Below are 12,989 nucleotides of genomic sequence, written 5' to 3' on the forward strand. Positions count from 1 at the left end.
TTGAAAATTTAATTGATTATAACTTCTAATCCGTTCATCGAAATCATTCGATATCTAAAGGAAAAGTTCTTAATTTTTCGCTAGCTTTCCAAGGACATGCATATCTTATACCTTATCTCAACCACAAGTGTAACTAATTCAAGATTGAACCTAACATGTCTAAGGGCAATATCAAAAGTACAAGCATGCATAATCCTAAATACTCGAGCACTAGTCAGGGATACACTATTAGTATGTAAAAGTTAAATTATGAATACTCACGTATCAATATTGAGATTCAATATTGCAGGAAAGGTACGTAGACGTAACGGAAATGATAAACACTATATTGACCTCACGAGCATACCCATGAACCATACTCAATCACCTCCATAGCTATAACCCATAATTTCCTTAATCCTATCCTACTCGAAAAACAATTTTGAAATCACTCGGATAGCACTCCGTCGTAATATTTTATGTATACTAATAATATCTTGAAATAATACGGAGTAAATATATATATGTAAACCGATTGAGAGAGTTTAGAGAAAAATATTTTCAAGTTTCTATGAAATAATGAAACCTATTGAATTCTATTTATAATAGATTTTTGAATTATTAAAGTGAATTATTAAAGTATGAATTATTAAAGTGAATTATTAAAGTATGAATTATTAAAGTGAATTATTAAAGTATGAATTATTAAAGTGAATTATTAAAGTTAAAGTAAAGTAAAAATAAAGTAAAGGTAAAGTTTAAGTATAGTAAAAGTATAAAACTATGTACGTATAATACGCGTATAAATATATATAATATTAATTTAAATCATTATATATATTTAATAAAATAAAATATAAATATCGTTATCTTTATCATACTAGTTAAGTAATGAGTTGTCAAAAGTGGTTCTAGATATTTATAAAAGTTATATACGTTTTAATAATAAAGTTCTTTTTAAACTGAAAACGTTTTTGTACGTTTGAAACTAAATAGATAAATCGAGTCTTTATGAGATTCAATCTTCCACTATCCTTTGTCTAGTTCTCAATGATTGACAATTTGTTCTTATTTATAAATCACTTTACTATTTTCCGAATATTATTAAAATGGAAAGATTTCTCAAATCAACGTGGGCCTTTCAACAGAGACTTGTAATCATAATTCAATATATCTGATAATTCAATCATTTGATCTTATCTTCTAATTCCATTGATAAACATTTTGAAACAGATACAATCATATAAAGTATTTAATCTAATATTTTGTTTACGTTTCAAGTTATAATATATATACACATATACATATATAATCATATTCGTTTAATGGTTCGTGAATCGTTGGAACTTGGTCGAGGTTGAATGAATGTATGAACATAGTTTAAAATTCTTGAAATTTAACTTAACAAATATTGCTTATCGTATCGGAAACATATAAAGATTAAAGTTTAAATTTGGTTTGAAATTTCCGGGTTGTCACATCTCGGTTTTGGGAAAAGTTTCATGAAGATATGGGTACACAATTGAAATTGAGCACGGTGTACCATCCTCAAACGGACGGTCAAACCGAACGTACGAATCAAACATTGGAGGATATGTTACGGGCGTGTATTATTGATTTCGGCGGTAGTTGGGATGAACACTTACCATTGGTGGAATTCTCGTATAATAATAGTTATCATACTAGTATCGGGATGCCACCTTACGAGATGCTTTATGGGTGTAGGTGTTGAACCCTGATTTGTTGGGGTGAAGTGGGTCAAAGAGAAATCGGGAGTACCGATTTGGTTTTAGAGATGAATAGTAAGATTGATATGATTCGGGCTCATTTGAAAAAGGCCCAAGATAGACAAAAGGTGTATGCCGACAAACGAAGGCGACCGATTGAGTTTCAAGAAGGTGACATGGTGATGCTTAAAGTTTCGCCATTGAACGGTGTCATTCGATTTCGAAAACGGGGAAAGTTAACTCCTCGGTTTATTGGGCCATTTAAAATTTTAGCCCGTGTTGGTGAAATTGCGTATCGTTTGGAATTACCCGAAGAGCTTGCGGGGATCCATAATACATTTCATGTTTCCCATCTCCGTAAGTGTCTTGCGGATGATTCTTCATGGGTGCCATTAGACGAGATTGAGCTAAATAATAAGTTAGAGTATGTTGAGGAGCCGATTGCTATACTCGATGAGAAGGTCAAAAGGTTGAGAAATAAAGAGGTGAGAACTTTTAAAGTTCAATGGCGACGTAGTATAGGTTTCGAGTTTACTTAGGAGCCCGAAGAGTTTGTTTTGGTCTATCTTCCTGCTTGTCATGCGGCTTGAATTGCGAGGACGCAATCCGGTTCAAGTGGGGGAGAGTTGTAAGATCATGTTTTCTCAGGTGTTTGGGACGCCGTCCAAATCTATGGGACGCCGTCCAATTGTAAAGGGCTGGACGTCGTCCAAAATCCTGGACGCCGTCCAGTTGAACTGGCAGGCCAGCTGTGTTCTTTTAGATATTAAATGGGGGTAGTTTGGTCTTTTCACTTGTTGGACGAATCTAAGGCCACAAGATCAGTTCTAGGAGCCTCATTCACTCCACTTTCAACTACCTCCTCCTTCCACTTCAATTCTAGAGATAGAGAGTGATTCTTGTGTGAGAAAGCTCAAATCGAGGAAGAAGAAGTTGATTTCGGGCCAAAGCGCGTGTGTTAAAGTTGTTCATCTAATCACTAGCTTCGTTGTGATTGTAGTGGTATGCTCTAATCTTGATTTCCTTATTTTAATTTGTTTAAGGGTTAGGGTTTGGGTTAGTGATGAACACAAAACCCATATTTGGTGATTTTGAATGTTCTTGGGTAAGATTGGGTCATGAGGACCCAAGGATGACTAACCTAGGGTTTTGGAAATGTTAAATGGAATTATGAGTCATAATTGGTTAGTTAATTACTAGCACACCTAGTTATTAAGCAAATGGGTGTTAATGGGGTTAGTGGATGACTCGAAATGGGTGTGTGACTTTAAAATGGTTAAATGGGTAATAATTGACCTAGTTGGGAAAGATGGGTATGAAATACCCTAATTTTGTATTAGTTAGTGTTGTGGACCTTAGTCACTAGCTTTTAGTGATATGTGATGGTCTTGACCTTAAATGGACGGTTGGTGAAAATGGGATATTTAATGTATTTAAGTCATTAAATGCACATGAGTGAATGGTTGGTGTTTAGTCCAACTAGTTTGTGTGTTGATTGAGTACTTATTGTAATAGGTGCGCTATATTGAAGGTTGCGAGCTTGGTTTAACGTTCACCGACGGCGTTAAGGTGAGTGGAGTAATTATGCATGTATGTATATAATGTATTTATTTTTGTGCTATGGTACGAACCACTGAGCCGGTAGTACCATAGTATGTGCGAGTGTGCTATGATGTGAACCACGGAGCCAGTAGCATCATGGTACGTGTGTTGTAGTGTGAACCACGGAGCCGGTAGCACTATAGCACAAGTCGTTAAAGTGTGAACCACGGAGCCGGTAGCACTATAAAAGAGTATGACTCGAGTTATGATATGAACCATGGAGCCGGTAGCATCAAAGTGTGAACTACGGAGCCGGTAACACTATAAAATGAGGTGTGAACCACGGAGCAGGTAACACCAAAGTGTGAACCACGGAGCCGGTAGCACTATAAAAGAGTATGACTCAAATGCGTAGTGACGTGAACCACGGAGCCGGTAGCGTCATAGCATTGCGTATGGTGTGAACCACGGAGCCGGTAGCACCATGACGCGTTTATGGTTAACCATATAGTTGTGTATGTGTTGTTGTATAGCATAATATATTATTTCGGTGAATATACTATTGATTATGCTAGTTGCGGTATTTGGAGGTTATTAGTTTATACTCGGAGTTGGTATGCTAATTGTTATTACTAGCGATTATACGGTGTGTGTAAGTGTATGCAAATAGGTATATTATATATGTATATGTATAATTATTGCATTCACTAAGTTTTAGCTTACCCTCTCGTTGTTTATCTTTATATAGGCTCCGGCGTGGACAAGGGTAAGGGCGTTCGTTTGGATTAGTGATCCCGCTTTGTTTTGATAGGGTACGCTTTTGGACATGTTTAGCTTTTGAAGTTTGGCCAATATGTGAGTAGTTTAACCCCAAACACCGTGCTCTAGGTGTCGTTTGGAATTTAAACTCTTATGGTCGAACTTGTATTTTTGTACGAAACTCGTAAAACGGCTGATGTGGGCCTGATGTTGTAAAACTTGGTTTTATGGTGGAAACTTCTTAGTTTTAATTATGTTAACATGTTGTGAAAACGGTTTCGTTTAAAAGTGTCGGGAAGCGGGTTTTCCGCTCGAGTAAGTTGGACATCCAGATCAGAACCTGGCAGTTCATTTGGACGCCGTCCAGATCTTCTATACGTCGTCCAAGCCTTCTTTGCTGGACGCCGTCCAGATAACTGGATGCCGTCCAGATGTGTTGATTCAGAAAAGTTTTTTTAAGGTGTGATTTTGGTATATCGAAGTCAGGTTGTTACACGAGTTTTATTTTGAAGAACATAAAAGGAATGTTAAAAGAAATTAAAAATAATAGTATGTGTTTTTAAATTTATTGGCAAAAGGTGTAAACGGACAAAGACACCCTAATCTTGTGTTGCCTTTGGCAACCCACCAAACGCGTGAATTGGGTTTTCTCAACTTTAATGCGATTTAGGAAGGTCTCTGGGGGGGGGGGGGGGTTTCTCAACCTTCGATGGTACTGCCAACATCGTCGCGAATTGGGTTTCCTCCTAACGCGTGTGTGGGTGACAAATGAGAGCATTCGATGTCGATATCGCCGTTAATAAAAACCCACCACACACCATGCAAGAGTCGGGTGTTTGTAAAACACCTCCACTAAATACTACTTGAGTGACAAGAACGAATGAGTCAAATGAGCTATGATGCCGACGTACAGTGGTATTGCACCGAGAGTCAAAGTAATAGATTCCACCCGAGAGTCAAGGGTGTTATGCTCCCCACGTACAAGGATTTATATGCTCCAACTGCCTCATTTTTGGCAAGGCTTCCAAACTTGGCCCCAGCTTCAAATGTGACAGGTGCCGTTGACGCCGAAACGCATTGGTGTGTTTTTGAATTTTGTTAGAGGAAAAGGAAAGAATCTTTCTTGGAAAATCGAAAAGATTCCGCTTCCTTCCTTTCCTCTCATCCCTTTTCACTTCCTTTCTTTTCTTTCATAATTAAACTAATTCTGTTCACGAGTTTAATTTTGGAGAGAAAGAAAAGTAAATGGAGTGAAACAAAAAAAGAATGGTGTTCTCGAGATTTATTTTGGAGAGAAAAGAAAAGAAATTAAATGAAAATCTAGTTAATTTTCATTCTAAGCTTTCCTTCCAAATTGGAGGGACTACATTTCCTTCTCTTTTAATTTTCTTCTCTTTGTTGGAGATAACTGGGTAATTGGCGTCCCACATCGGATATGAAAAGAAACAAATTTCCCCGTATGAACCTAGGGTAACCCCCTCTATTACCAATTGATTTTAGAGTACTAATTAATGGACTAATGGGCTTATATGTTGGGCTAAAACGATCCAACAAGTGGTATCAGAGCTACGGTTGTAGCCCAAATGTGTAGACGGGCGGTGGTTTAAACCGAGATGATTATGGACGTGACCAGGTAAGAGGTCGGGGGTCCGGGTAGAGTCGAGATGGTGTTGAACGAGTCCACCGGTTAAGTGTGATTGTTGGAGATATTTCTATCACCTATTAGTTTTAAAGTACTAAAAGACTGAGTCAACTCCTTTCCTTTATATTTAAACTCGGAAACAGTTTCATTACTTATCTTTCGTGTATGTATGTTACAGACAAGTTATCTACATTATCCGTGTTATAAAATAAAATCTTAAATCTTAGTTGAACTTTCATAAAATCAACCAACTTCTTGAAATTTAACTCTATAACATGGTACATTACTTTTACTAATTCTAATTTATAAAACACTATCTTGAGTTACAAAGACCAACAACCTATGGTCTAGTCATCATAGTCTATTAATTAAACAAGTGGCATTAAGTTTATATCTTGCAGCTAATTAATAGAATTAACGTTTTTTTCCTTTCCTTTGTTACAAGTCTCTTTTCTTTTAAGATTAATAAAGTAATAAGTAAGTAAAAGTTAAGAGCCAAAATATTGTTTCGGTTATCAATTTAATTTAATAAAAAATAAACTCTAATTTTTTGGAAGTGTGTAAAAATGGATTGGAAGCAAGATCTTGTCTTAACTTTGATAGATGAGACATTAGAAACTCGGATCTCAAAAGCCTGAAGAGTTACTTGTTTGCAAAAGAGAACAAGAGAGTAAATAAATAAAAATAGTATTGATGTGTTTTTTATTTTTTTAGAATTTTCTTATTTCGTTTATGTAATATTTTATCATTAATCATTATCATTATATAGTCTTTGCATTCTTAAGAAGGCTCTGCAATTTTTTAGAGGATCTCAATCCGAATGAAAAAATCTCTTATATGTTATAATTCAGTAGGCTTATAACTACCTTTAGTGGTTTAATTATGTTATAATTCAGTAGGCTTATAACTACCTTTAGTGGTCTGATTTTTGATTAAGAATACTAATAATGAAGTGTAAGAAAGTAGATGATAATGGAGAGAAAGAAAGAAACACTTTGTAAGTGTGAGAAATGGTGCAAGTTTAATGCTTGCATTTATGAGTATTTATAGCCTAAAATCTCAATATAAAAATACATACTTTATGTACCAAAATTGAATATATATATATATATATATATATATATATATATATATATATATATATATATATATATATATACACACACACCAAAATTGACTATCCATATCTATATTATTATTATTATTATTATTATTATTATTATTATTATTATTATTATTATTATTATTATTATTATAACACTCCCCTTGGATAGCAATTTTGTTTTGTTGAAGATCAACTATAAATTACTGCCTCGTTAAAAACCTTGCTAAAGAAAATTCAGTGGGAAAAAACTTTAGCTAAGGGAAAAATAGTGCAGCATGGAGTTGACTCCCCCTCAAGTAGACATCGCTTCAGCTGTTACATCTTTTGAACATGTCTCATGCCAATGTTATGAACGTGTGTTCTGAAAATAGAAGTTGAAAGTGCTTTCGTGAAAAGATCAGCAGAGTTTTTGCTGGATTGCACATATCTCATTTCAATCTGGTTGTCCTTAATGAGATTTTGAGTGTATGAGAAGAATCTAGGAGGTATGTGTTTTGTTTGGTCACTTTTGACGTACCCTTCTTTCATCTATACAAGCTGCATTATCTTCATAGATAGTTGTTGGATTTTTATCGCGTTCTAGTCCACAAGAATCAGTAATGAGTTGTGTCATTGATCTCAACCAAAAATATTCCTGAGTAGCTTCATGTAATGCAATCACTTCAGCATGATTTGATGATGTAGCAACAAGTGTTTGTTTTTGAGAACGCCATGATATTGCAGTACCTCCATTTAAGAATACATATCCAGTTTGAGATTTATCTTTATGTGGATCAGATAAACAAACTTCATCTGCATAACCAATCAAATCTTGTTTTGATTCTTTAGAATAAAATAATCCTAAATCAGTAGTTCCTCGAAGGTATCGAAATTATGTGTTTGATCCTATTCAAGTATCTTTTGGTAAGAGCAGAGCTGAACCTTGCCAACAAATTAACTGCAAAAGAAATGTCAGGTCTTGTATAATTTGTAAGATATATAAGAGTCCCAATTTCACTAATATATGGAATTTCTGATCCGTTAAGATCTTCATGATCTTCACAGTGATAAAATGAATCAGTGTCAATATTGAGTGATCTAACAACCAATGGTTTTGTCTTTAAAAATGTTTTAAAATCTTTTCGGTATAAGTTGTTTGATGTACAAGTAAACCATTAGGCATATGCTCAATTTGCAATCCAAGTCAATACTGATCTCTTTATTTGTTCATATGATGTTATGATCATTGACATAAACAACTTCCAATCACATATACGGACATTGTTTTCTTAATAAGAACACATGTGCAAATAAGATTATTTGTATACCCCTTTTCTTATCAAGTAATCACTTAATCGGGTATACCATATGCGATCCGATTGTTTCAACCCATATAAAAATCTTTGTGATTCAATGGAATACATTTCCTTGTGTTTTTGCATTAAATGCTTATGATACCTTAAACCCTTCAGGTATATTCATATATATCACTATCAAGTGATCCATACAGATAAGTAGTAACAATATCCATGAGATGCATTTAAGTAACTACCAGATTGATTAAGTATCTAATAAGTAATTGTATCCATTACAGGAGGATAAGTTTTCTTCATAATTCATTTCTGGTCTTTGTGGAAAATCTTGAGTTACAAGTCTAGTTTTGGCTTGTAACTTCATTTGCACATTTCTTTTTCGGATAAAAAATTCATTTGTGTCCCATATGTTTCACATCTTTAAAAGTGATAACGATTGATCCGAAAACTTTTCTTTTATTGAGAGATTCTAATTCAGCTCGTATTGCTCCTTTCCATTGAGCTCAATCATGTCTATTTTGATATTCAATGACAAATTTTGGTTCTAGATCATCATCTTTATTCATGATGTCATTGTAATATTATATGAAAATATCTCATCAAGATTTTTCATTTCATTTCGGTTCCATAATATTGCATAATTTATCGCAATTTATGTATTTACATTTATCAATATCCTCTGCAGAAAGAATATTGATTTATGGTTCTTCTTGAACACTTTCTTTTACCTCATTATCAACTGATTTTATTTTTCGAGGTTTTTATCATTGGAACCAATTGGTCTCCCACGTTTCTGCCGTAGCAAAGACTCATGAGTGACATTATTGCCAGCTTTTGTAATTTCAATTCTAGCTGAAGCATTTACTGCTGGCATATATGATTTAGTCACTTATTTTTGTATCTTTAAATGCACAAAGTAATTAATTTGCAAGTTCTTGCATATGCATTATATTTGAACTTTCTTTCGCATTATTTTGTGCGAGGATCAACATGCCTTAATTGATGTGCACACCATGAAATATCATTTTATTTATATTTCATTTCTCCCCCTAATATAGGGAACAATATTTCATTAAAGTGACAATCAGCAAAACGTGCTGTAAAAACATCACCCGTCATGGGTTCAATATATCTTATGATTGAAGATGTTTCATATCCAATATATATTTCAATCCTTCTTTGAGGAACCATTTATTGTGGTGGTGCAATTAAAAATACACTGCACAATCAAATGTTCTAAGATGGAAAATATTTGGTCTCGACCAAAATTAAGTTGGTAATGGAGAATATTTATGACTTGCACTTGGTTTAATGAGAATTAATGTCGCATCATGTAAATTTACATGTCCCCATATAGATATTGAGAGTTTTGTACTCATTACCAATTGTCTAGTTATTAGATGCAAGCGTTTATCTATTGATTCAGCTAAACTAATTTTGTGTATGCACATGAGCACTGGATGTTCAACAACAATCCCTGTAAACATATAATAATCATTAAATGCTTGAGATGTTAACTCACCAGCATTATCAAGTCTCATCCTTTTAATGGTGTAATCAGAATAATGTGTTCTCAATTTAATAATTTGTGCAAGAAACTTTGCAAATGTCATATTACGGCTTGATAACACACAAACATGAGACCATCCACTAGATGCGTCTATTAGAACCATGAAATATCAAAATGGTCCACATGATGGATGAATTGGTCCATATATATAACCTTGAATTCTTTCAAGAAACATTGGTGATTCTTTCTCAATATTCTTTTCATTAATCACCATATGTACTTTTCATTAATCACCATATGTGCTTTTCATTAATCACCATATGTGCTTTTTCATATGCGCATTTCATCATATGCGCTATTCATCATATGCGCTTTTTATCATATGCGCTTTTCATCATATGCGCTGCGCTTTTCATCATATGCGCTTTTTATCATATGCGCTTTTAATCATATGTGCTTTTCATAATCATCATATGTGATTTCCATCATATGTGCTTCTGGTACATTTATATATGTATAATGTAAACCAGGACTAAGCCTTGGTAGTTTTTTCAACCACATGATTCTTATCGGTGATGCATAAATATTTCTCATTTTCTGTTATCATTTACTGATAATCATATCCGTTATGATATATATCAGAGAAACTTAATCAATTTCTCTTTGATTTTGAGAGAAAACAAAGCATTATTTACCAGAAAATTTGTACCATTTGGTAACATGAATTTTAGCTTTCTTTTTATCAAGTTTGCAGGACCTGATATAGTATTAATAATTCTTTCAGTTGATTTCAAATTAATGAAATATTTCTTAGATTTGATTATAGTGTGTGTTACCACTATCTGCAATACATAGGTCTCTATCATCTAATTAATATTGTATTTCAGCAAGATTCATGCTAAAACTTCAAATAAGATAAGTAAATAATGAGTAAATATTTCATCAAGATAATCAAATTTTATTACTTGAAAACAAGTTACAATCCGTAGTACATAAATGATAACACCTAATAAACATATATTTGGATGGAGTTTTAGTTGGATTAGTTAACCTCTATTATTTGCATAATTTTATTTTAATAACGGTTACGGAGTACTATATAAGACTTAATAACATATATGGTCTTTATTTTTCAACTATATAAACTTCAGTCCGTTGAAGCATATATATATAGAGTTAGTTTCTAATCTTGACACCGTAGTTAAATGGTTATCTAGGTAATAGCCAATCAAAAATCTATAGTTCTCAGACTAGAATACTAGTATATCTAGCAAGGAGGATTTAATGTTTTAAATGGAGTAACATAATGTTTGTAGGTTGTGGATCACACTAGAAGATATTAAAATATATCTACTCCTACTTAGCACAACAAAATTAATTAAGACTATTAAGTAGATTAAGAGTGCACATAAAAATCTAGACATTTTAGATAATTCAAATTATTTAAGTCTAAGATTGCTAAGGGTTTACATGGTTTTCAAAAGATTCATTTTTTTTAATTTTTTTTTTTTTTACTTTTCACCAATTGAAACGATGTGTTTGTTTCTTTCCCTTTTTTTTTTTAACTCAATCAATTTAATGATGCCACTTTTCTACCTTTCACACCTAAAATTTTAACAAAATTATAACTACTTCATTTGTCCACTTGCTCAAAAATCTTTATATATTATATCCCTACGTATCATTTAATTTAATCATTCTTATTGTAAATTTTCATTGTGTCACTACAATCTGACTAATATTTTCATCTTCTTCATTAACGTCTCTTCTTTTTATTATTGAATTTTAATCACATCAAAATCAAAAATATAAATTAAACTCTCACATCAAACCTTGAAGTCCAATCGCACTTTGTTATATCAATTTGTTAGCCGCGGCGCTGAAGCGAGTTCCAAATTTATCAACAAAATGTTAAAAAAGGTAATTTAGGTCTGTTATTTTTTGTTGATTCAGTATTCCCCTTTTTTTAATACATGCGAAATAATCGGAACTAATTGTTAATTAATTTATATGTTCCATTTTGTTGTTTAAATCAATCCACGTTTTATGGATAAGCCGAGGGAGTTAGATCAACTCGTAACATTTATAAAATGAGCTTATCGAGTTTTTTTTTTTTTTTTTTTTTTTTTTTAGAATATGATATAATATGGAGTGTGTTATAATTTTTTTTTTTTTTTTTATGATTTATGATATGAATGAACTGAAAGATGAAGAGGAAGAAACGTAGGAGATGTAACCCGATGAGTATAACTCGGTGGTGGAAAACCCAAGCTGATAAATTCTTGATCAGAAGACACATCGGAGGTTTCAAGATCTTCCGACGGTTTCAGCGACGGAGGACTGTGGCTGGCGGGAATCTTGAGAGGTGGTAGTGGTGGTTGGGCAACTAGAAGAATCATCTTGATTATATGGAGCTCTTCGTGCTGATAACGTGTTATAATTCAGTAGGCTTATAAATAGCTTTAGTGGTTTGATTATGTTATAATTCAGTAGGCTTATAACTACCTTTAGTGGTTTGATTCTTGATTAAGAATACTAATAATGAAGTGTAAGAAAGTAGATGATAATGGAGAGAAAGAAAGAAACACTTTGTAAGTGTGAGAAATGATGCAAGTTTAATGCTTGCATTCATGAGTATTTATAGGCTAAAATCTCAATATAAAAATACATACTTTATGTACCAAAATTGATTATATGTATACACCAAAATTGACTATCCATATCTATATTATTATTATTATTATTATTATTATTATTATTATTATTATTATTATTATTATAACATTATAATCTTTTTTTCATTAAGCGAAAAAGTAGCTTATTTGAAGTTTGTGAAACTACTAAATATACTATTATGCTTTTTAAATTATAATAAAACGAGCTTATTTGAAGTTTGGATGGTTATAAATTAATTATTAATGAATATTAATTAATTGCAAGTAATAATAATAATAAATTAATAATAAGTAAATCTAATCTAAAATATACTTATAGTTATAGTAATGATTAGTTTATTTAAATATAAAAATTTGTTTGAGTTCGAGGCATGAGTTGGTGGGGACTGGAGTCTACGTACATGCACATGGATTCAAAGCCCATATGCAACCCCACTACAGTAAAATGCAGCTTATTTACCGGAAATTAAAAATAAAATCTTCTTTTTTCCTCTTTCTTTCTTTATTGTAATATTTTAATATTTAATATTTAATTTAAATAGTAAAATAAATTTTGACCTTTCTTATCACTCACTAACTCTGAGAAGTATCAGTGTAGAGATTGGACTTTTGGTTGAAAGCCAACCCCATGTGTTTTCATTGTTAAAAAATTTACTCTGACTCAGACTAGTCTCTCCCTTTTTGAGCAATTTCATTTCATATCCATTAATAAAAACATTTATTTTTCACTTTTTTAACTTATAAAAAATTAACCTATA

Source organism: Rutidosis leptorrhynchoides, chromosome 9 (genome assembly GCF_046630445.1).
Source record: "Rutidosis leptorrhynchoides isolate AG116_Rl617_1_P2 chromosome 9, CSIRO_AGI_Rlap_v1, whole genome shotgun sequence".
Classification (NCBI taxonomy): Eukaryota; Viridiplantae; Streptophyta; class Magnoliopsida; order Asterales; family Asteraceae; genus Rutidosis; species Rutidosis leptorrhynchoides.